Source organism: Ovis canadensis, chromosome 1 (assembly GCF_042477335.2).
Source record: "Ovis canadensis isolate MfBH-ARS-UI-01 breed Bighorn chromosome 1, ARS-UI_OviCan_v2, whole genome shotgun sequence".
NCBI classification, from domain to species: Eukaryota; Metazoa; Chordata; class Mammalia; order Artiodactyla; family Bovidae; genus Ovis; species Ovis canadensis.
The window spans coordinates 128805073-128830353 of NC_091245.1; the positions used below are offsets into that span (position 1 = coordinate 128805073).

At 38.3% G+C, this 25281-nt stretch overlaps 1 protein-coding gene across 1 annotated transcript in view; it reads left to right on the forward strand.

Annotated features, from left to right (window-relative positions):
* GRIK1 (glutamate ionotropic receptor kainate type subunit 1) overlaps window positions 1-25281 on the forward strand; it is a 450348-nt gene that overhangs the window by 7809 nt on the left and 417258 nt on the right. The window lies entirely within an intron of this gene.

Below are 25281 nucleotides of genomic sequence, written 5' to 3' on the forward strand. Positions count from 1 at the left end.
CAATGACACTCCAATAGCCATGAATACAATGGGCACCCAGGCATCCTTGTAGACATGGACACTTTTGGGGCTGAAGGAAAAATACACAAGATGGTCATGGAGTATCTTATAATACCAGAGAAATAAGTGGTCCAAAAACCCCATTGATGGGAGTGTGTTAAGGTACACAGGTATCAAGTACTGGGGTCCCAAGGTCAAAAATGGAATAATTTGAGCAAAAATTGTTTAAAGTAGTATTGGGTTATAACCAAAGTATAAAATAAATGACCTTGAGTTCATGCTGATATAAATAAATGATTAAAAAATAGGGGAGAAGAGACATATCTCTGAAACAAATGAGCCAAGTGATCAAGGTCAGTGTTACTAGGGATAAATCATACTGATACTATCTACCTTTGATGTGATAAAGCAAATGGCACTTTTCTTATCTGGGTTTCATCTCCAAAATTCAGATCCCCACTCTAAACATGAGAAAAATGTCAGATCAATAGCAAAAGAAGGCATTTTACAAAATATGTGGCCAATACTTGCCAACACTTTCAAGGTCATGATAAAATCTGAGAAATTGTCACAGCCAAGAGAAGTCTAAGGAGACATGATAAATAAATGTGATTGGATGTTCTGAATGAGATCCTGGAAGGAAAAAAGGATATTAGGTGAAAACGAAGGACATTTGAATAAAAATGCATACTATTCTACTTAATAATAGTGTATCAATAGTGTTTCATTAATTTTAAACCCACCATGCTCATATAACGTTGTGAATAATAAGAAAAACTAGATGTGGAATATGAGAATTTCTCGGAATGTAAGTCTAAAACTGTTCTAAAAAATATGTAAAGTCTATTAAAAAAAAAGACAAACAAACACCAAATCCTCAACCCATATCAAGATCTCTTCTGCTATAACTGTTCCTACCTACTCAGTAGTACAGAAAAGTCTGTAACTAATTGCATCAAGGAAAACAGAAAACCTATTGTAAATTCCATAGAATATGCCACATAGTCTTCTAGAGTACCATTGAAATAAATACAACAGAATATAATATCAGAAAAATCATTAAGGAAATAAACTTTATATAAAATTGCTATTGATAAAATGTGATGGTTGTATGTCTTCTTTAGAATTCTACTTTGGGTTTACAGAAAATCAGACATTAGCTGTTTCTATTAGCATCTAGGTTTTCAGCAATTATGTACTTTTTGTACTTAATTAAACAAAATTTAACTTTGAATATTGATTCAAGCATTGTGACATACTCTGCTAGAGGCTTTAAGTGTGGATGTCTTAGAATGAATTCTCATAGCAAACCATTTGCATGGTTCCTTTTCTTAGCAAAATTGTCTAAATATGTCCTTAAAAATCAATACTTAATTCCCAGGGCCAGTACTTTATAATTCAAATTGGGAAAAGGATGGCAAAAATCAAATGTTTTTCTTTTTCATTGTGAAGACTCGATTACAACGTTTAAAGCTTTTCTTTTTTAAAGATTTAAATCTCTTAACTGTTGGATTGCATACTTTGGGGAACCATAAACAGAAGCTGCATTCTGATGACCTGCCTATCTTTATATTGTATAAGATGTTACTGTATTTCATCTCCTAAAAACGGACTAGTCAGAGAGCTCTATCTTTTGAGTCTAAAGGGCAATATTCATTTACCTTTTGAATTCTGGGCAGTGCGTGTTTCTTTTAATTCAGGATATATTTGAACTCTAAGGCTGTTTTTATACAAGCTTACCAAATTGGCAAGAACCTTTATAAATAATTGTAAATCGACTAAATCAACAGGAAGGAATGGTTAAGAAAGGAATAGTTGAAGCTCAAGAAAGAAGGATCTATTAAATGTAAACCTTATGGTAAAATGTAGGTCTTAAAATGAAAACTGCTTATGAAGTAGTGTATGATTTTACATAGCTTGGATTGGGAATGTTTACATTTCGTCCTTGCTTATAGATAACTAAAAGAATTAAGGTGGAAAAAGAAAGTCTATTTGTTTTGTGAATACGGTGAGTTACAGGTGAATTTTTTTTTTCATTTAGATTACTATTACTTGTCCTTGCCTAATTTTAAAATGAATGGTTAAAGTCACCATTCTGTACTTTCTAGATTATTCTAGCAGTCCCTTTACATGTGGTTTGACAGAGTGCAAAGCACACAGAAATGAGAATATTTCCAGTTCTAGTGATTGTTAGCTTGGCCGTGTCTCCTAAGCTTTAAATAAGCCCATGTGCTTGGTTGAGGAAGCTGGTGGTAAACAAAGTACATGGGTGCAGTGGCTAACCCCACCCTCGTCCTCAATTCCCTCTACAGCGTTGGTTCTGCTTTATTGTCATTGGTTTGAACTGAGAAACCACATGAAGATATGCAACACCTTTGTACTTAGCATTTACAGCCACGGCATCACATGTGTGGAAATGGAACTTTGTTCCTTTCCTTTCCCTGAAATTAAATTTGACTAGGCACACAAGCCCCTGTATCCACCAGGACCACATCAAGGTTTCACTTTCAATTTAAAATGTCAATTTCAAGAGCTTTCCTTTCTTCCTTTTCTCTACATAGACCAAAGACCACTCCCTGTCCTTCAGGGAGATGAGTTTGCTGTTGTTTGTCCATGACATCCACCGTGATATGATGGTTCTGTCTGAACCGCAATCGGAGAGCCCACCGTGGTTCACTTTCACCCTTTGAGACCCAGCGGTTCTCTATCTGGTTTCTGAAGTGGGCTGTTTACCCAGCACCTCATTAAGGAGAAATCCATGGTTCACATAGCAGCAATCAGCCTCAAGTTATCTCCAGGCCCCAGTTATTATATCAGGCCCTTTCTGTTCAAGCACACAATGTCTCCGTCTCCATTTTCATTTATGTGCCTTGAACAGCAAAACGCGCAGATTGTACTCACAGAGAACACAACTGTATGTGGATCTAGGCCCTCCCCAGTTCCCAGGGGTTCTACTGACTGCCTGTCTCAACTCGAAGTTTCCATCCTGCAAAGAGGGGAAACAGATCTGGATTCCTAGGGTGCCACACATTTATCTGAACTCTTATGTTGAATTTAAGCACTAGGGTGATTTTTAAAAATATATTTAAACTATGGTTTGAAACTATTTTTAAAACTATGTTTAAACTATATTTTATAGCTGTTTCAAAAATCAAGATAACAAGAAGCAACAATAAAAGCAAACTTTGTACATTTCAGTTTTCTGCATTTTGCAAAAGAAAGTCTAGGTTTTTAAGGCCTCTCTAATTATTATATGATATGTGTTATATCATAATTATATAATTAGTATATACTATATGTATTGCATATACATATCCACACATTATCACATATATTATATATATTACTATGTATAATATACATATAGTCATGTATAAATGCCTAAATATATATTAAAATTCCAGTTTATGTTTTTCTCTATGCTTTCTTTATTTGACCTGGAGAAATATCATGTATGAAGCTAATTACTGCATTTCAAAATAACTTGGGAATGGTAATGGTGATTTGCTCAGTTGTGTCTGACTCTTTGTGACCCCATGGACTGTAGCCTGCTAGGCTCCTCTGTTCAGGGGGATTCTCCAGGCAAGAATACCAGAGTGGGTTGCATACCCTCTCCTCCAAGAGATCTTCCCAGACAAGGATGAACCCAGGTCTCCTGCATTGCAGGTGAATTCTTTACCATCTGAGTCACCAGGGAAGCCCAAGAATACTGGAGTGGATAACGTATCCCTTCTCCAGGGGAACATCCCAACCCAGAAATTGACCTGGGGTTTCTTGCATTTCAGGGGATTCTTTACCAACTGAGCTACCAGGAAAGCCCCAAGCGTGATAAACACCCTGTTTATGACTGGTGGCGGTGGGAGACAGAGAGAAAAGTAGAGACGGGAGCATAGGGATCATGACCATGACAAATGTTCTCAGGCTACAAGGGCTTTTGAAACATCTGTTCAGTGACCTATCGGAATATCCCTATTGGTCAGATTGAACATCAAGATTTAATGACATCAAGGTGGTGCTAGTGGTAAAGAATCTGTCTAGCAATTCAGGAGATACAAGAGACTCAGATTTGGTCCCTGAGTCGGAAAGCTTTCCTGCAGTAGGTAATGACAACCCATTCCAGTATTCTTGCCTGAAAATTCCCATGGACAGAGGAGCCTGGCAGGCTACAACCACGGCGTTGCAAAGAGTTGGACGCAACTGAGCACAGAGCTCAATTAACACAATAGTGCCGACAATACTTTTGCTACATCTAGGATCATTTGTCAAAAAAGAATCCATATTAAGGTACAAAATAAATATCTTAAGGAAGAAAATGATTTGGTAGGGAACAGCCCAAAAAGTTGTAAAGAATTGGTTATTACTAGTTTAATATATCAGAGAAGGCAGTGGCACCCCACTCCAGTAATGTTGCCTGGAAAATCCCATGGACGGAGGAGCCTGGTGGGCTGCAGTCCATGGGGTTACTAAGAGTCAGACATGACTGAGCAACTTCACTTTCACTTTTCACTTTCATGTACTGGAGAAGGAAACGGCAACCCACTCCAGTGTTCTTGCCTGGAGAATCCAAGGAAACCAGATTTGAAAGAGACACATGTACCCCAATGTTCATTGCAGCACTGTTTATAATAGCCAGGACATGGAAACAACCTAGATGTCCATCAGCAGATGAATGGATAAGAAAGCTGTGGTACATATACACAATGGAGTATTACTCAGCCGTTAAAAAGAATTCATTTGAATCAGCTCTGATGAGATGGATGAAACTGGAGCCGATTATACAGAGTGAAGTAAGCCAGAAAGAAAAACACCAATACAGTATACTAACACATATATATGGAATTTAGAAAGATGGCAATGACGACCCTGTATGCAAGACAGGAAAAAAGACACAGATGTGTATAATGGACTTTTGGACTCAGAGGGAGAGGGAGAGGGTGGGATGATTTGGGAGAATGGCATTCTAACATGTATACTATCATGTAAGAATCGAATCGCCAGTCTATGTCTGACGCAGGATACAGCATGCTTGGGGCTGGTGCATGGGGATGACCCAGAGAGATGTTATGGGGAGGGAGGTGGGCGGGGGGTTCATGTTTGGGAACGCATGTAAGAATTAAAGATTTTAAAATTAAAAAAAAAAAAACTAAGATCCTGGAAAAAAAAAAAGAAGTTCCTTTCAACAGGCTATAAAAAGCATATAAATATAAAAATATTTTTCATGTGACATATATACAAATAAAATTCATATACATACATGTATACATACATTTAAAATAATAGTACTTAAGACAAGGCAGAGACTTCAAAGACCATAACACCCAACTTTCTCATTTGATAAAAGAGAGCATTGAGATCCCAGAAATAAAATCAGCCCAGCCTGAGTCTCAATGACATTTTGTTGCAACTTTGTTTTTCTCATTCAACTCATTTGAGATTTGTTAAAAATCTATACTTAAATGAATGAGGTATTGTAATCAACCAGTAAAATACATAGAAGTTCCAGAATATGAGGGTCACAGAACTATCAGAGTGGTGTCTTTAAATCTGGATGCTCTGAGAAATTATGTTTTGAGATGTATATCGAAGGAGAAGGTAGACCAGAGAAAAGGAGGTGAAGTATACAGTCCAGGTGGTGATAACTACTGAAAGAGTAAAATCCAGAGAAATTCTGACATGTGGGAAAAATATCAATAGAGAAATCTTAACAAAAAGCTGTTAAATGTACATATCTTTAGATTTTTTTTTCCAACTTTGTGTGATCTAAGTATTTCTGGTCAACTTGTTTTACATTTATTTGAGTTACAGAAGAGTCTTCATATCTGATAAGACTCTAACAACAAAAAAATACTAGAAAGAACAATTACAAATGAGTGAGCTCTAGCATAAAAATTTAGAATAATTAGCATTATGACTGAAATTATTGAAAGTTGACAGTGTTAGTCGCTCAGTCATGTCCACCTCGTTGTGACCCCATGGACTGTAGCCTACAAGGCTCCTCTGCCCATGGAATTTTCCAGGCATGAATAATAAAGTGAGTTGTCATTTCCTTCTCCAGGGGATCTTCCCGACCCAAGGATTGAACTCAGGTCTCCTGCATTGCAGGCAGATTCTTTATCATCTGAGCCACCAGCAAAGTACTAACAGTATGATTTGCTTCTTTAATTTAAGTGACTCTTAGCCTTTGGTTAGATTTAATGCATGAGCATACAAGGGATGACTGTCTAGGGTAATATCTATTGCTGACTTTTTGAGAATATCATGAAAAATCAGAAAGGCAGGCTATGGTGTGGAGCTTTGAGATTCATCTTCCCACCTCTAAATCAGATATCGGAAAGGGAGGTGGAATCAGTAATTAACATGATGCTTTTAAAAAACAAATTCAGTAAACAATTCCTGGAGAGGATATTAAAATAAATTTGCTGTACTATTCCTGAGGTCTAGACTGCCTTTTGTTTCATATAAAGTAATCTTTCAAATAGACTTCTGGCTTCTGAGAGTAGCATTTGACCTTTTCTTTTCGTTTCAGAGGATGAAGTTTTAATTTATGTTTTTTCACACTTCCCACTGTTTGCTTATTCATTTGTTCATTCTCATATTTATAGCTTGTCTTACAAAATTATTTCAAAGTCTTACAGAAATGCATATACTATAACCTGATAAAAATACAATAATGAAGAGGAGATAAAAGTGAAATAAAATAAAGCAGGGGCAGTGTCCTTGAGAAGGTGCCAAAACTGGACCAGAATGCTTTATCTGAGGTTTCTTGTAGCAGAAGTAAGAAGGGAAACAAGACAAATCACAAAGTCCCAGGGTACAGTAGCCTAGACAAATTAGAGGTTTTTACATTACAAAACATGAAAGAAATATATACTATGATCTTAATAAAGGGAAATGATGTCATGTTGTTGATACCATTCTCATGATGAAATAGTGCATTCCATTCATTTGTTTGTTACAAAGTGCTCAGTATAGCTGTATGACCAGACACCATATAATAACAAAAATAATTCTGTCAAACATCCTGGAATGGAAACTTCAAGTAGTGTGGCTTGATCCAAGATGGAAATTTGTAATATCAGGGGAATGGATGGACTGCATATCACTTCACAATTATCCATTACTATTGATCCTTGAATCTGAGCTTTATTGGAAAGTGAGCAGCAGGGATAGCAGATTGTGGCAAAGTGTGTGTTTCTGGTGAAAAGCAGATTAGACAAATCAGAAGTTACGAATGAGACCCTTCTATGAAATTAGGAAACCTAAGCAAGATACCTCCTTAAGACCAAAACACCTGGACCAAAGTTTTATTCAGAAAACCCTTCTGAGTTTATCACATTGAATTACAATGTGTTTGTCTGCACTGGAGGACAAGGCTGCAAACATCATCAAGCATTGATCAGAGTTATGAAAAGAAAAATAGGAGTAAAGAAGGAAACATAAATCTCTTTGAAACATCAAATGTAAATAATGTGTTTTTCAGGTTAATGGGAATTATACACACACTGATCTCCTATACGGTCATCTATAAGCCAATAATGTATTCAGTATACTCTGTCCACCAAGATGATTTGGGTTTCAGAGCAGTTGATCTTAGCCTCCTTTTATTTTTCTTACAGCAAACATAGAATAAAACTTGTTGTCTCATGAGACCACTGTTTCATGACAATATAAATACATACATACATACATACATACATATATATATATCTACTGTTCAGAAAATAATTTACCAATTTTTGGAGTATCTTATTTTCTTAGATTTTGTTTCATAATTGTTTGTCTGTTGTGCTCTTTGCTATTTTTGGTTTTAATTACAATCTGCTTGGCATATACTGGTCACAAATAAAGTTTACATGTTTCATTTCTTCTCTGAACCTTTCAAATAGTCCTTTATAATTCTAATCATCTTTTCCTAGAAAAGCCTGTTTCATGATATAGGACCATTGCTTCTACAAGGGTGAAAAGAAACAACTTCAAGTCTTGTTTTTCAGTCTGTGTCCCCAAAGTCAAATTTGTCCAAATTTCTTTAGATTCTATATGCTGAAGCACTGCCATGATTTTCAAATTTAAAAACAAGCAAGCAAAACCTGAAACATTGTGTGATTTTGGTTTCAGGTTTTGATCTTTCTCTGTTGCTCTTGAAGAAAACTTTAAATTTTAAAAATTTCTCACTTTTTTTCTGGGAGAAAGGAAACACTCATTAAAACCTCATGACATACTTTATTTCTAAACCCACACTACTACACTTTGAGCTGAAAAATAATTTGATAAAACTAACGGTTCCTGTCACTTCTATAAAATGACAAGGTGAGCTACAAATTGAGTTAATGGTAGCTTCCTTCTATCTCACTTGTTTATCATTGCCAAAGTTTTATTTTTTGCAATCATTATCTAGTTTCCTCTCCATCAAATATTAATATGAATGCAATACACACAAAATTATACAGAAGTAGAATTTCCCCATTACAGCTGTCTGAGAAAAGCTAGAAACTGGCATTTCTACTGAAAAGTAATATTCAGGAATGAATGGGGCAACTTCTTCAGGGCCTTTGAAAGAGAAAAAATGTCATATTGTGTATTCATTTATGACCATTTAAATAGCATTACATTTTATAAATCTGCAGACAACAGGGGTCATGGTCGAAAGGAATTGTTGTAAAATTACAGATGGAAAGACCCATTCACATACACAAATAAACACACCCAAATGGCACAGAATCCTGCAAATCAGAAACACATAAAGCCCGGTGAAATAGCTAAAAAAGTGATCACTTTCTGGCTAGTGTGAATTCGAGAAAACCATTTCATATCCTGCAGTCTGGTCTTACGTACCAAACCCTAACATTTATGATTTTTTTCTTATTAAATTTTTTTTCAGTCTTTTCTACATATTACCCCAAAAGCTGCTCAGCAAGGAGATTCATTTAGGGGCATGCATGCATAGGATCCCAAAATTACAATTAAGTAAAAAAGGACTGAGGAATATAGCAGCAAAGGTAATGGGATTGCACCTTAAGTTATTTATTTGTTTGCTTTTTTAAACAAAGAGCTGTTTCTACCTATTTTAAAGAATAATTTAAGGAAATATAACTTTTAACATGGCAGCATGGAGAAAGTTGGTTTGAAAATGAACATAAATGTATTTGAGTTGGTCTTAATAATATTTTTAATATTTTCTCTAAGACTGCTTCCCCTGGTATTCATAGGATCCATGCAACATTGTTAAAGACAGAACCATTTCTGTACAATGAAAGCCTAAGTGTATATTAGGTTTTGCTATGAAGAACACTAGAAGGGTATGCTTGTTGTTGTTCAGTCAGGAAGTCATGTCCAACTCTGCATCCTCATGGACTCCTGCACACCAGACTCTTCTGTCCTCCACTCTCTCCTGGAGTTTGCTCAGACTCATGTCCATTGAGTTGATAATGCCACCCAACCATCTCATCCTCTGCCTTTAATCTTTACCAGCATCAGCTGACACTTTTCCAGTGAGTTGGCTCTTCACATCAGGTGGCCAAAGTATTGGAGCTTTCAGCTTTAGCAATGCTCCTTTCAATAAAGAAGGGTTGATTTCTCTCAGGATTAACTGGTTTAATCTCCTGCTGTCCAAGGGACTTGAGAGTCTTCTCCCACCTCAATTTGAAAGCATCCATTCTTTGGCACTCAGCCAAAGATAAACATTTGTTAAATAATAATTGTGAAATTGGTGCTATTCAATCACAGAAATTATTTTTACCACAATGTTTGGCATGTGTTGAAGAAATAAATGAATATATAAGGAACTAATTTCAAAATTAAAACATGTTAGTGGTTTTATCAACTCATCCTAAAATTTAAATATTATTTTTTGGACACAAATTATATGAAGTATGTGTTTATATACCATATCATTATTGTTACTCCAAATATAGTTATTTGGAGTTATAGTTATTCCTAATATAGCCATTTTGTTGATGTGGAAATTGAGGCCAGATTTCATGCCTAAAGTCAAGTCAATAGAGAAACAGTTTGGTGGCTCAGACGGTAAAGCGTCTTTCTACAATGTGAGAGACCTGGGTTCAATCCCTGGGTTGGGAAGATTCCCTGGAGAAGGAAGTGGCAACCCACTCCAGTACTCTTGCCTTGAAAATCCCATGGACGGAGGAGCTTGGTGCAGGCTTCTATCCATGGGGTCGCAAAGAGTTGGGCACAACTGAGCGGCTTCACTTTCTTTACTTTCAACAAGGGAAAATAACTTTTGTGAGTACATTGTTGAATTTATTGCCAGCATCATCTATATTTGTATAATTGCTCACATTTCCTTCACCTGCTTTTATGTACAGAACAATAGTATCACCCAGCAGGACGATTTTAGTGTGTCATCAAAAGAAATGGTAACAAATCCACTTATTTTCAAAATTAATCCTAGCCTACTGTAGGGTAATAAGCATCGGGTATCAGAAGAAATACAAAACCATGTTGTGAGTAATAGTTAATTTAAAATTCTCAATTTGCTACAATCTGATTTCTCTTAGAACTTTGCCTCATTCTATTTTGCAGGCTTTTCCTGTATATTAATTTGCATAACTGTATTAAAGTGAATTTCTGTCCAGAGAAACCAAACGAAATTCAACAATCTTAATTAAAAGCGTAGGGAACCTGAGTGAAATTTTAGATATGAGAAGTCTGACCTATGCTGGCCTATTATTTCTTGATTTATTTGATTTATAAAGACTCAATTTTTACTTGAAAACCCCTAGGGAGTGATTACAGACTAAGATATTTTTGAATCTGCAAAATAAAACCATTAAGAATGGCAGTAATTTGAATGAATAATGCTCTTAGGGGGCCATGGAATGAGGACTAACATGCCAACCATTCTTTTTGATTGTGAAGTGTATTGGAAAAACTACATACTAGCATTTCAATAGCACTTTTCCATCACATGGATATGTTTGTTTGACTTTTCCAGGTTTTTCCTCCACAACTGTTAATATTCAAAATCCTGGGTAGGATTTGTGTTCCCCAGGAGGTATTTGGCAATGTCTGGAGACATTTTTGCTTGCTTCAGCTTGGCGGGAGGGGAGCTGTTACTGGCATTTAGTGGGCAGAAATCAGGAATGTTGCTTCATATCCTACAATACAGAGAATAGCTCCCCACAACAAAACTAACCAGCCCAGAAATACCAACAGTACTGAGTCTGAACAATCCTAAAATGGAGAGAGGAACACACTTCTACTAGAGGCTTCCTATAGATGCTTTGGAAATCTTATTTCAGAAAAAAATAAATACAACATTCAAGCACACATTTTCAGATGTGATAAACAGAGGCTACATACCATGGTCATATTTTGCAATGAGTCAGGGGCTTAGCTTTTGATAACGCTTCCCTTGGCCGCATCTGTGGGGCCACTTCTGAGAACACGTCCATCTGAAACACAAGTAGACGCTGCAGTCAGTTTTCAAATTGTGTATAAGAAGGCTGTTGCTCAGTCGCTAAGGTTGTGTCCGACTCTGCAACTCCATGGACTGCAACACACCAAGCTTCCCTGTCCTGTACTCCCGGAGTTTGCTCAAATTCACATCCGGAGATTCAGTGACACCATCCGATCATCTAAATAGCCATTGTCCCCCTCACTCAGTGACTCTCCAAGGCAGACCACAGGGTATAGACATTAATGGCTACAATAGACGATCAGTCTTCATGGGGCTTGCAGGGGAGAAAAGGCATATGGATGTAAATACAGTGATCACAGAAGTAAATATTTAATTGTAAAGTGGAAAAATTATGAAGGAGAGGGTCATGGTTTATGAGATCATTTAATGGGAAAAGCTGACAAGGTTTAAGAAGGTCAAGAATTTCCCCAGAGTAAAAAATATATATATATATATATATATGTATATGTGTGTATATATGTATATATGTATATATATATATATATATATAATGTATACAGAGAAAGAGAGTTTAAATCTGTACGAGAAGTGTTGATGAGGAAAAAAATATTCTAAGCAGGGGGACAGCAAATGTGGAAGTGCAAGGTTGGAAAGCAGTATGATGACTTAGCTCTTTTACCACTACTTTTTGTTTGGCTGGGTGTGTGCAATAATACTTTTCCAGTAACCCTTTTCAGTAGTGGGAAAAATAAGAATATTCTGACGTTAAAGTTACAAAGCATAGCCAGTTATATAACCAATAGCTGTCTCCCCCAAAGATAAAATTTAAATCTGCTCTTTGATGACATAGAGAAATGAAGTAGAATATTCTGATCATCCCCAGAAGGATGCTGAACAAAAGAATAGAGGAGGGAATTTCTGCCTCGTCAAAACTCATAAGAAAAGAAAACACACACACACACACACACACACACACACACCTTTCTCTTTGCCTAAATCTTTGTTAACTCTCATCTTATTCTGCCTCTGGGAGAATTCTCTTATCTCTGTAATATTTTTATCCCATTCTCCACCTCCATCTTTGGTCAAAGAACACAAGGAATCAAAGAATTTTATATCCAAGAAGGATTCTCACTTTTATGTTTTTATGAATTAAGCCAACTGAGGCACAGAGAGATCTTCAGTATTTAATGCGCGTGCCTGCATGCCAAGTCACTTCAGTTGTGTCCAGCTATTTGTGGCCCCATAGGCTGTAGCCTGCCAGGCTCCTCTTGTTCATGGGGAGTCTCCAGGCAAGAATACTGGAGTGGGTTGCCGTGCCCTCCTCCAGGGCATCTTCCCCACCTACGGATCAAACCTACGTCTCTTACATCTCCTGCGTTGGCAGGTGTGTTCTTTTCCACTAGCACCACCTGGTGAGTGTGCTGCCCTGAAGCGCTTTGGTCCTGCTGAAGTACGACTGTCTTAGCACACTGAACATTTGCAGAGCACTATGTAGGGTTACGCTGCTGCTGCTAAGTCACTTCAGTCGTGTCCGACTCTGTGCGACCCCATAGACGGCAGCCCACCAGGCTCCCCCGTCCCTGGGATTCTCCAGGCAAGAACACTGGAGTAGGTTGCCATTTCCTTCTCCAATACATGAAAATGAAAAGTGAAAGTGAAGTCACTCAGTCATGTCCGACCCTCAGCGACCCCATGGATTGCAGCCTTCCAGGCTCCTCCATCCATGGGATTTTCCAGGCAAGAGTGCTGGAGTGGGGTATCATTGCCTTCTCCATAGTTCAGGCTGCTATAACAAAATACCATAGACTGGATGACTTAAACAATAAACATTTATTACTCACAGTTTTGAGGCTAAGAGGTCCAAGATCAAGGTCCCAGCAGGGTCCAGCAAGGTCCAGAAGAACTGGTGTTCAGTGAGGGCCTACTTCCTGGACTTCAGATGACTATCTCCTTGTATGCTCACATGATACATAGAGAGACCTCTAGTCTCCCCCTTCTCTTATAAAGCCATGATCCCTGTCGTGGTAGCTCGGCCCTCATGATTTCATCTAAATCTAATTACCTCTCAAAAGGCCTACCTCTGAGTCCCACTGGGGCTATGAGCTTCAACATATGAAATTTGGAATGTGACCAAAATTCAGTCCACAAAACTTAGCAACCATAGGTGATAGCTACTGTCAACCGTTTTGCTCATTTCTGATATAAGAAAACTTTAAGAGAATGGCTGATATACTGAGTTTCCCATAGTTACTAGAAAGACAAGATTTCCAACTTTTTGGGTGATCTTTACCTTGTGATAGAGAACATTCCTCAAAAGTAGTCACAAAACACATGAAGGAAATTACAGATGTGAGAAATTTTCAGAAAGTTACTCACTTAAAGGGTTAAAATATGAATTTCTGATGCTCAAAAAAAAATATGCACAGTCACCCACATACACATGTTGACTTGGTTCCATTAAATCAACCTTGTGGCAACAAGTTTATAGAAAATCCTCACTATATTATGCCTAAAAATGGTGACTGTACATCATGAAAGATGTGGTTCATTTGAAATAGATATTAAATTCATGTCAGAGTGATTCCATTTTTATTTACTGTAAGTTCATTCCTCTTGTTTTTGATAACCTAAAGAAAGAGGTTCTTCATGGCTCAGAAATGTAAGTTCCATTTTAGAAGGTGTTTCATTTTCATAAAACCTAATTTAGGGGAGAAAGTTGAGAAGCCACTTGGAAATAAAGTAACCTTGAATGAGAAGGTTTGTCATTGTTCAGCCGCTAAGTTATGTCCGACCTTGTGACCCCATGGACTGCAGCATACCAGGCTTCCCTGTCCTTACCATCTCTCTGAGTTTGCTCAAACTCATGTCCATCGAGTCAGTGATGCTATCCAACCATCTCATCCTCTGTTGTCCCCTTTGCCTCCCACCTTCAATCTTTCCCAGCATCAGGATCTTTTCCAATGAATGAGTCAGCTCTTTGCATCAGGTAGCCAAAGTATTGGAGCTTCAGCTTCAGTTCTATTGGTGAATACTCAAAGTTGATTTCCTTTAGGATTGACTGGTTCGATCTCCTTGCTGTCCAAGGGACTCTCAAAAGTCTTCTCCCACACCACAATTAGAAAACATCAATTCTTTGGCACTTTAATCTTGGTTTAATACTGGACGTTTGGAAGTTCTACCGATGCGGTGTAGTAGGATAGCCAGTATCATCCAAGAGATAGATGCTGCCTATACAATTATTCAAGAAGCTATTGAGTTGTGAATTATGTTTTTTTATTTTACTCCTTGTGTCAGTCATAAGCAGTGGCAGACTCTATTTTTTGGGGCTCCAAAATCACTGCAGATGGTGATTGCAGCCACGAAATTAAAAGACGCTTACTCCTTGGGACAAAAGTTATGACCAACCTAGACAGCATATTGAAAAGCAGAGACATTACTTTGCCAACAAAGGTCCATCTAGTCAAGGCTTTGGTTTTTCCAGTAGTCATGTATGGATGTGAGAGTTGGACTATAAAGAAAGTTGAGCACCGAAGAATTGATGCTTTTGAACTGTTGTGTTGGAGAAGACTCTTGAGAGTCCCTTGGACTACAAGAAGATCCAAGCAGTCTATCCTAAAGGAAATCAGTCCTGAATGTTCATTGGAAGGATGGATGTTGAAGCTGAAACTCCAATACTTTGGCCACCTGATGTGAAGAGCTGACTCATTTGAAAAGACCGTGATGCTGGGAAAGATTGAAGGCAGGAGGAGAAGGGGATGACAGAGGATGAGATGGTTGGATGGCATCACTGACTCCATGGACATCACATGACTTTGAGTAAACTCCAGGAGTTGGTGATGGAGAGGGAGGCCTAGCATGCTGCAGTCCATGGCGTCACAAAGAGCAGGACACGACTGAGCGACTGAACTGAACTGAACTTATCAGTCATATGTTCAGGAAACACATGTCGGGCTTCTGTTCTGTGGCAGGAACAGGCTGCTACAGATTCTCAGAGAGGGAAGTTGACTTAGAGAAAGTTCAGAAAAACATGAATCAACCCATAGAACAATGTAAACAGAGTAAGCAGAAACATTTTTATTAATTGAAAGAAGAGAGTTTTATTTGGATCAGTATGAGAAATCTGAAACAGGTAAAATATCTGAATTCAAATAATCAAATACTTTCTCTCACTTTCTATTTTCATAGGAAATAATCCCATGAACAGAGGAGCCTGATGGGCTCCAGTCCATAGAGTTTCAAAGAGTCAGAAATGACTGAAATTACTTAGCACACAGGCATGCAAGAAATAAAAATCTCCATATTTAAGGTTGTTATAACTGATATAATATATTAACTACGTTTATAGAAATTTCCTCCATTATCAATTAGTTTCTAATTTCAACAACTTTTGTGACTGAAAGTACTTCTGTAATCATCTCTTTCATCATATTGGTGAGTTTCTTTACAATCATATTGGCAATTTCATTATTTCTTGACTTAAGTCGACTTCTTTTTCCCCTAATATCTCACTTCTGTTGCATTGTGTACTATTCAGATTTCCACTTAAAATGTTAAAAAGACAAGGACATTTTAATATCTCTATATGTAGATCTTAAGTATCTAGTGATTTTCAGTTGCCTCTGGCCAAGGTTTTATCATTAGTTTTAATTTTCTCTTATATCATCATCAGTCCTTTCAGCTTTTACTTCTGTTTTATTCTCTGGTAATCAAATACTTGTTCTTTCAATACTCTTCCATTCTCAGTATTCTTAATGGATAAAATCTGGATGTTTTGAATAGCAAAACTTTTATGGGAGTTAAAGACTGATTCTATGTCTGCTGCTACTGCCAAGTCACTTCAGTCGTGTCTGACTCTGTGCGACCCCAGAGATGGCAGCCCACCACGCTCCTCTATCCCCGGGATTCTCCAGGAAAGAACACTGGAGTGGGTTGCCATTTCTTTCTCCAATGCATGAGAATGAAGTGAAAAGTGAAAATGAAAAGTGAAAGTGAAGTCGCTCAGTCGTGTCCAACTTTTCACGACCCCATGGACTGCAGCCCACCAGGCTCCTCCGTCCATGGGATTTTCCAGGCAAGAGTACTGGAGTGAGTTTCCATTTCCTTCTCCAGATTTTATGTCTAATGTTATGCAGTTTTGTTATATACTTAAATTTACCTGAGAAAATTCCAGACTATATTTCAAACTCAGTAAAAATTTGACTAACGCAGTTAAAAATATGGCAGGACAAGAATAGTTTTATGTTCTTAACCAACAAAGAGTTAATTCAGCTGGTTTTTACATTTCTTCATGTATCAAAGACTTTTCATTGATCTATATAGCTTTCAATGTCCAGACACTGAACCAGACCCTGGGGCTACCTTGGTAAAGCAATAGGTGCAATTCCCACCTGCAAGGACGCTGGTGGGTGAGACCACGGAGAAATAAACACAGCATAAATGTGAAGCGTTAAATGTTACCAAATAAACAAAGGAAATCACAGAGACTGGTCTAGTGAGTTATGTGGGAGAGATATTGATAACGGTGTTACACAGCCAAGGAGTTGCAGGTGCAACTGACATGCTGTGGGAGACGATGAGCCAGATGGGAGGGTAAAGGAAAGAAAATGCTATGTGAGAGGCAGCATGTGCAGAGAAGAGCTCTTGGCATGTTTGGACACCTGAAGAAAGGTTGGTGTGGCCGGGACAGGCTGAGGTCAACAAGGACCACCTCATGCTGTACCTTCCTCCTTAGCCTGCAGTCCTCTGACCGTCTGTGCGCCTCTGTGGGTCCACGAGGACTGTCCAGGCTCCACCAAGAGATGGAAGGGAATCTGTCTCTAGATTCTCACACTGACTCTTTCCTAAGATTGATGCCGCTGAGATTGCATCTGTGTTCTGCCAGCTCTCCTTTCCCTCCTTTGCCATAGTTGCCCTCTTCCAGTTTAGAGAAGGAAAGCACACCTTCCAGGAAGCTTGAATCATACCTTGGTACAGTGCCCCAGGGCATAAGTCAATACAGTGCTTCTGAGGGAGAAGCCTGGAGAGCAAAGCAAGAAAGACCGAAGGTGGTTTGGCTGCCTTTTACCCACTGAAATAGTCCTAACAACCTGAGTATTCTCTTTCTCTCTAATCTATCATCTATATATCGTCATCTATCATCCATCTTGTATCTATCCATCCGTCTCCTCATTAGTCCATCTTTCTCTATTTTAGAATTAGAATTCAGAAGCCGTCTCAGTTGAGGAGACATATTAAGATGTGAGTGTGTGTGTGTGCACAGGTGTGTATGTTTTAAATAAATCATATCGTTTAAACATAAACTAATTCTGTTTCGGGCTTCCCTGATCACTCAGATGGCAAGGAATCCCCCTGCAATGCAGGAGACCTGGGTTCGATTCCTGGGTTGGGAAGATCCCCTGGAGGAGGGCATGACAACCCACTTCAGCGTTCTTTCCTAGAGAATCCCCATGGACAGAGGAGCCTGGTAGGCTGCAGTCCACAGGGTCGCAAAGAGTCGGACACAGCTGAGTGACTAAGCACAGCACAACTTTGTTTTGGGTGGTTAGTTTGACAGGCATAACTAGCGATAAAAAATAGTGGCATATCAGATATGTTCCCCAAAGCGAATAAAAGTCTTTCGTTTCAGTGCTTTGATGAAATACATAAAGCACATATATATAAGATATAATGCATCAGAAATTACATGTTTTGAGACCATTTAACACTCATTAAACATCTTAAATATCGATTTAAATGTGCAGGGGTAGGTCCTAGGGTTTCTAAATTATTTTAGAGGTAAGTCAGAAAAAAAATGCTTGAAGATCATTATCTTTAGTAAAGGCGTGAGCATAGGTTTTATTCTCAGTTTAATCAGAAGCAGCTGAAGAGTTTTAGCTGGAAGAAGAGAATGTTCAAGTGAAAATGCTTTGCACAGAAAATTGTCGTGGTGGTGGACTGTGCTATTTCTCACACTCGCTCTTCTAACACCTGAGTAAAAATAAAAGCACAGCATAAATCACCATTATTTTTAAAATGTCACTGGAGCAGAGATTGGCATCCTGTTCTCCTGAACAGCATAGAAAATGGCAGTACAGCGGGTAAATACTGCGGTGCAAACTTGAGCAATAAGTTAGATGTGTTTGGCCATTCAGTTTTCTCATGTCCAGTCCCAGAATCTAGTATACTATCAAATTGGGATGAAAACATGTTTTAATTTTGGTCTGCTTCGGGATATTCTGGTTCCTGTGGAAAATAAACAGCAAAAGCATTAAGTGGAACATTCTTTCCTATCCTAAGATAAACATCAATCTTCATCTTTGACGTATTTAGGTGTGCAGACAACAGCATGCCAAATGATATAAGAAAATTTAAAAAAGTCTAAAGTCTTAATTAGGCTGAAGATAACGATAAAACACCAAATGCATGTTGGTTTGGCGCAAAAGCACAAACAGCTTTGTTTTTTTGTGGGAAGACTTGACACTGTGATGTACAATGCCAGCTTCTTTTGTAGAATTTATACACACACACAAACATGCGCTCAATCCTGTGTTATCAGTAAACCAATATTGTGAATATGTGTTCCCCTTCTTTTATTATTCCACTGCCTGCAATTATCTGTGTATTTTCCAAGGCTGCAAACCAGGAATACTTGGCTTACTTTATTAAACGAGTGATATTTAAGGCTTGAAGTCTTAATCGACTTTAGCTTTCTTGTTGTGAAGAGCCAACAGGGCTCTTACAAATGATTCAGTCACAATAAGATGAATTACTATAAAGATTGCTGTTTGTTCCTTTGTCTCTACGCAGTTGGTGCTTATATTCCATTACGTTCATTAAATAGTCGCTTTTCTTATAGATTCTTTCCCCTACTCCTCTCTCAGTGTTTATGGATAGAAGTTTAGGGGATCATAGCCTCTGTTTTAAAACAAATGTAAGGATATTAACAGATTCTTACACCTGTTACCTGATGCACTAATTAAGATGATTAAACTTTATCTTTATATATTTCTATCTATACATTTTTTACAGAAACATGCTTTTATTTGACTCTCACTTTAAGCTTCTAATGGTAAGTCCAATAAGCTACCATTTACTTAGAGCTGATTCTGTGCCTAGGATTGTAATACATTGCATTATAATCTCGTTTATTCTTACAACAACACTATTACTATGGATATTAATACCCTGAAACATAGTTTTTTCTTTCCCGATTGCTACATTTTTGTGGAAATGTCAGTGTCAAGCTTCTCCACATCTATATACTTTCCTTTCTGCACTCATCTTAATGTTTCAAAGAGAGAAGACTGCATAACTGATAGTAAGAAAATTGCAACGACAAATATATGAAATATACAAAAGCCAACATTAACTAAATTTGTAGTTCACCAGGACCTCTTACAGATGTGACTGCTGCTGCTGCTGCTGCTAAGTCACTTCAGTCATGTCCGATTCTGTGCAACCCCATAGACGGTAGCCTGCCAGGCTCCCCTGTCCCTGGGATTCTCCAGGCAAGAATACTGGAGTGGGTTGCCATTTCCTTCTCCAATGCATGAAAGTGAAAAGTGAAAGTGAGGTCGCTCAGTCGTGTCTGACTCTTAGCGACCCCATGGACTGCAGCTCACCAGGCTCCTCCATCCATGGGATTTTCCAGGCAAGAGTACTGGAGTGGGGTGCCATTGCCTTCTCCAACAGTAATGTGCAACTCTCAAAGTTATTTTTCAGTTTTGGAAAATCTAAGGAGTATATCATGAACTTTTAATGAATGTTTTCTCTCTATGAGAAAACAGTAAGAAGTGCTAGAAAGATAAAAGATGATTTTCAGGATTCACAGAAAAAGAGGAAAGAACCTTGAGTAAGACTTCATTTTGTGCTGTTTAGATACATCGCATCACCAAGCGGATTGTCACAGATCCACTAGAGGTGATGCTGTTGCAGTTCAGAAAGGTTAAGTAATTCGTTTATAGGGAACAAAAGTGTAAGTTGTCCAGTCGTGTCTGACTCTTTGCTACCCCATGGACTATACAGTTCATGGAATTCTCCAGGCCAGAATACTGGAGTGGGTAGCCTTTCCCTTCTCCCAGGTCTTCCACATTGAAGGCAGATTCTTTACCAGCTGAGCCTAACGGGAAGCCCAAGAATACTGGAGAAGGTAGCTTATCCTTTCTCCAGCGGATCTTCCCAGCACAGGAATTGTACTTAGATCTCCTGCATTGCAGGCAGATTCTTTACCAACTGAACTATAGGGAACAAAATCCGGATCTAAACTTATGTAGGTCTAGCTCCAAAGCCTATGGTGGTGCATTTGTTTATATCACTGCTGTTAATGTACACCAAACAAGGTATAAAATTATAACACATGCTTCAGGTGTTTTGGCAGCATACACTAGGGTAGGACTAGCGTCTGAATTAGCTGTCTTGCTCTCCAGAGAATATGTTCACTTTTTGTGAGAAGAGAAGTTAATCTTTACACCTAGACTAGCTGGCCACTGTACATAAAAACATACTTGCCTATTACACAGTGTGGGTGTTAACTGCTCAATAATGTCCAACTCTTTGCGACCTCATGGACAAATTCTCCAGGCAAAGAGTACTGGAGTAGGTAGCCATTTCCTCCCCCAGGGGATCTTTGTGACCCAGGGATTAAACCCTGGTCTCCTACATTGCAGGCAGATTCTTTACTGTCTGAACCACCAAGGAAGCCGCATTACATAGTGAGCATTCAGTAAATAATTGTTCAATGATTGATGAATGAAGAAATAATTTAGTTGTATCAAGTCATCAATACATCACCACTATGTAATGTGACTTCTGCAGTGGTTCAGAGAGTAAAGACACACACATATATAATATATAAGAATCAACTTATATGCAGAGTACATCATGTGAAATGCTAGGCTGGATGAATCACAAGATGGAATCAAGATTGCTGGTAGAAATAACAACCTCAGATATACAGATGATACCACTTAAATGGTAGAAAGTGAAGAGGAACTAAAGAGTCTCTTGATGAAGGTGAAAGGGGAGAGTGAAAAAGCTGGCCTAAAACTCAACATTCAGAAAACGAACATCATGGTATCCAGTCCTATCCTTTCATGAGAAATAGATGGGGAACAGCATCAGATTTCATTTTCTTGGTTTCCAAAATCAATGTGGACACTGACTGCACCCATGAAATGAAAAGACACTTACTCCTTGGAAGAGTAACTCTGACAACCCTAGACAGTGTGTTAAAAGGCAGAGACATTAGTCATGTCTGACTCTTTGTGACCCCATGGACTGCAGCATGCCAGGCTTCCTTGTCCTTCACCATCTCCAGGAGTTTGCTCAAACGCATATCCATTGAGTCGGTGATGCCATCCAACCATCTCATCCTCTGTCAGAAAAGTCTGGGCTTTGATTTGTATTTCTGAGGTTAGCTTGTAGGTGCATGCTAAGTAGCTTCAGCTGCGTCCAACTCTTTGTGACTCTATGGACTTTGACCCACCAGGCTCCTCTGTCCATGGAATTCTCCAGGCAATACTGGAGTGGGTTGCCATGCCCTCTTCCAGTAGATCTTCCTGACTCAGGAATTGAACCCAGGTCTTCTGCCTTGAAGGCAGATTCTTTAGCACTGAGCCACCAGGGAAGCCCTGAGATTAGCTTGACCTATTTTCAAATCATTAAGATGTATGACATTACCCCAACCTTAAGATTTCACATGACTCTGTACTAAACAGGAAGGAAAAAGAGAAGGAGCAAGAAAGAATTCCTCTTCACATAGCGCCCCCTAGGGTAAATCATCTCCTGTGGGAATGGAGCATCCATGATTGGTTTAAACCCCACTCTCCACTGGGAGTGATTTTGGATCCCACACCCATGCCTCCCAGAGAACACTTGGCAATGTGTGAAGGCATTTTTGTTGTCACAATTGCGAGCTGGGTGCTATTAGCATCTAGTGATTCTAAATATCCTATACTGCACAGGACAGCCCTCAACAATAAAGACATCTAAAATGTCAGTATCTAAGGTTGAAAAATTCTGTCTTAAATTGAGCATTACTCATCTCCTGAGCCTGGACATGCTGTACCAGAACAGTTAGTTCTTTTAGCAAAAATAAAAGCAGAAAAGTAAAGGGGGTATAATCCATAGTGTCTGTCAATATTTATGAGTCCTAAAGGCATATTTTCTTTTTTGAATGACAGCTATCACCTGTAAGTTTTATGTATGTAAGTATTTTGGAAAAGACAACAGAGAAGTAAAGAATAAAATGATGAGAAAGATATTTAACCTACCAAAAGAATTAACTGTGTCCTGTGGTTCCTTAGTTGGAAGTCAGGACAATTTCACCTACAAATGCCCAAAGGGAAGCATTCTAGTGTTTCATTAATTGAAATCTATTATTTTCTATGACAGTTTGCATCCTACACAGTTCATCTTTCCTAAGTTGCCACAAGGATACTGATATCTTATTCCATTATCTCAAAAAACAAATATCATGTTTAATCATGAAGAATGTACTTCAATTTAAATATCATTAAGGATTATTAACACAGAGGCTAGTTCTTGCAAAACTATGAAAATGTGTATAATCTGTCCACCCTATACTCCTGTACTCTCTCTGTAAAAGCACTTCCTTCTTCTAATGGCCACCAATATGTGTGTGTGTGTATGGGCGTGCATGCGTGTGCACTAGGTCACTTCAGTCATGTCTGACTCTTTGCAACTCTATGAATGTAACCCACCAGGCTCCTCTGTCCATGGGATTCTCCAGACAAGAATAATGGAGTGGGTTTCCATTTCCTCCTCCAGGGTTCTCAGGGATCAAACCCCTTTCTTATGTCTTCCTTGTTAGCGAGTGTGTTCTTTACTATTATATATATGTGTGTGTGTGTGTGTGTGTGTGTGTGTGTGTTTATAAAATTTTGAAAACAGAAAAGTAAGCCTTTAATATGTGTCAAATGCTTCACAGAGATACTCATTTTGATTTTCACGCTAGCACAGCAAGGTAGAGTTCCATTATTCGAATTCATAGACGAAGTCACAGAAAGTCAAATAGTGAAGTCAGTTTCCATAGTCACATAGCGAGTTGATGATGGCAGCAGGGCTTGAACCAAGTCCTTGTCTCAAGTTGATGCTCTTGCCAAACTGCCAGTGCGATACAGGTCCTTTGGGCCAGAATTCAGAGTTGAAAGAACAAGAAAATCACTTTCATAAAAGAACCTGCATGTATGACTGTTTTCTGGCAGAAAGATATTTTCTTTAACATATATGTCTGTAAGTATATACAAATAAAAAATGTTATTTCTTGAACTTGAGCTGTGAGCTAAGAGAAATTATATCAAGCATTCTAAACAAGCAAATATGTTTTTTTTAAATTTATTTTTTAAAAAAAATTTTAGTTTTTTATTTTTTAAATTTTAAAATCTTTAATTCTTACATGCATTCCCAAACATGAACCCCCCTCCCACCTCCCTCCCCATAATATCTTTCTGGGTCATCCCCATGCACCAGCCCCAAGCATGCTGCATCCTGCGTCAGACATAGACTGGCAATTCAATTCACATGATAGTATACATGTTAGAATGTCATTCTCCCAAATCATCCCACCCTCTCCCTCTCCCTCTAAGTCCAAAAGTCCGTTATACACATCTGTGTCTCTTTCCCTGTCTTGCATACAGGGTCGTCATTGCCATCTTCCTAAATTCCATATATATGTGTTAGTATACTGTATTGGTGTTTTTCTTTCTGGCTTACTTCACTCTGTATAATCGGCTCCAGTTTCATCCATCTCATCAGAACTGATTCAAATGAATTCTTTTTAACTGCTGAGTAATACTCCATTGTGTATATGTACCACAGCTTTCTTATCCATTCATCTGCTGATGGACATCTAGGTTGTTTCCATGTCCTGGCTATTATAAACAGTGCTGCGATGAACATTGGGGTACAATGGTCTCTTTCAATTCTGGTTTCCTTGGTGTGTATGCCCAGCAGTGGGATTGCTGGGTCATAAGGTAGTTCTATTTGCAATTTTTTAAGGAATCTCCACACTGTTCTCCATAGTGGCTGTACTAGTTTGCATTCCCACCAGCAGTGTAGGAGGGTTCCCTTTTCTCCACACCCTCTCCAGCATTTATTGCTTGCAGATTTTTGGAAAGCAATCTTGAGAAAGAAGAATGGAACTGGAGGAATCAACTTGCCTGACTTCAGGCTCTACTACAAAGCCACAGTCATCAAGACAGTATGGTACTGGCACAAAGACAGACATATAGATCAATGGAACAAAATAGAAAGCCCAGAGATAAATCCACACACATATGGACACCTTATCTTTGACAAAGGAGGCAAGAATATACAATGGAGTAAAGACAATCTCTTTAACAAGTGGTGCTGGGAAAACTGGTCAACCACTTGTAAAAGAATGAAACTAGATCACTTTCTAACACCGCACACAAAAATAAACTCAAAATGGATTAAAGATCTAAATGTAAGATCAGAAACTATAAAACTCCTAGAGGAGAACATAGGCAAAACACTCTCAGACATAAATCACAGCAGGATCCTCTATGATCCACCTCCCAGAATTCTGGAAATAAAAGCAAAAATAAACAAATGGGATCTAATTAAAATTAAAAGCTTCTGCACAACAAAGGAAAATATAAGCAAGGTGAAAAGACAGCCTTCTGAATGGGAGAAAATAATAGCAAATGAAGCAACTGACAAACAACTAATCTCAAAAATATACAAGCAACTTATGCAGCTCAATTCCAGAAAAATAAACGACCCAATCAAAAAATGGGCCAAAGAACTAAATAGACATTTCTCCAAAGAAGACATACGGATGGCTAACAAACACATGAAAAGATGCTCAACATCACTCATTATTAGAGAAATGCAAATCAAAACCACAATGAGGTACCACTTCACACCAGTCAGAATGGCTG